The following is a 399-nucleotide window of genomic DNA, read 5'->3' as shown; positions in this document are numbered from 1 at the left end:
AAGCCATTTTGGGTTTACTACCTTTTTATTTGGGCATTTTTATTGTTCAGAAATGTGGTGGGTATCTCTTCGTTCGCTGGACTTTATCCTGCTAACTGTTCCAAATGTCCGAACTGAATTTGGTAAAAGGTCTTTTATGTACTGTGCGCCTTCGTCTTGGAACCTTACAAAATAATTTTAAACTTGAAGAAACTTTCCCGATTGGTGTTTTTAAATCACTAATGAAGATTTTGAGGCTGATTCCCTGACTGTCATGTTTTTAATTTGCTGTTTTTGATTTTGTTATATCTTTGTGAATTCAATGGTTTTACTAGATTACTTGTAGTTTTTCATGTTGTCTGTCTGTAATTTTTGTAATGACTTGGTGCTGCTCTCTTGGCAGGACGCTCTTGAAAAAGA

This window comes from Salvelinus sp. IW2-2015, linkage group LG35 (genome assembly GCF_002910315.2).
Source record: "Salvelinus sp. IW2-2015 linkage group LG35, ASM291031v2, whole genome shotgun sequence".
Classification (NCBI taxonomy): domain Eukaryota; kingdom Metazoa; phylum Chordata; class Actinopteri; order Salmoniformes; family Salmonidae; genus Salvelinus; species Salvelinus sp. IW2-2015.
This window is presented reverse-complemented; position numbering follows the sequence as displayed.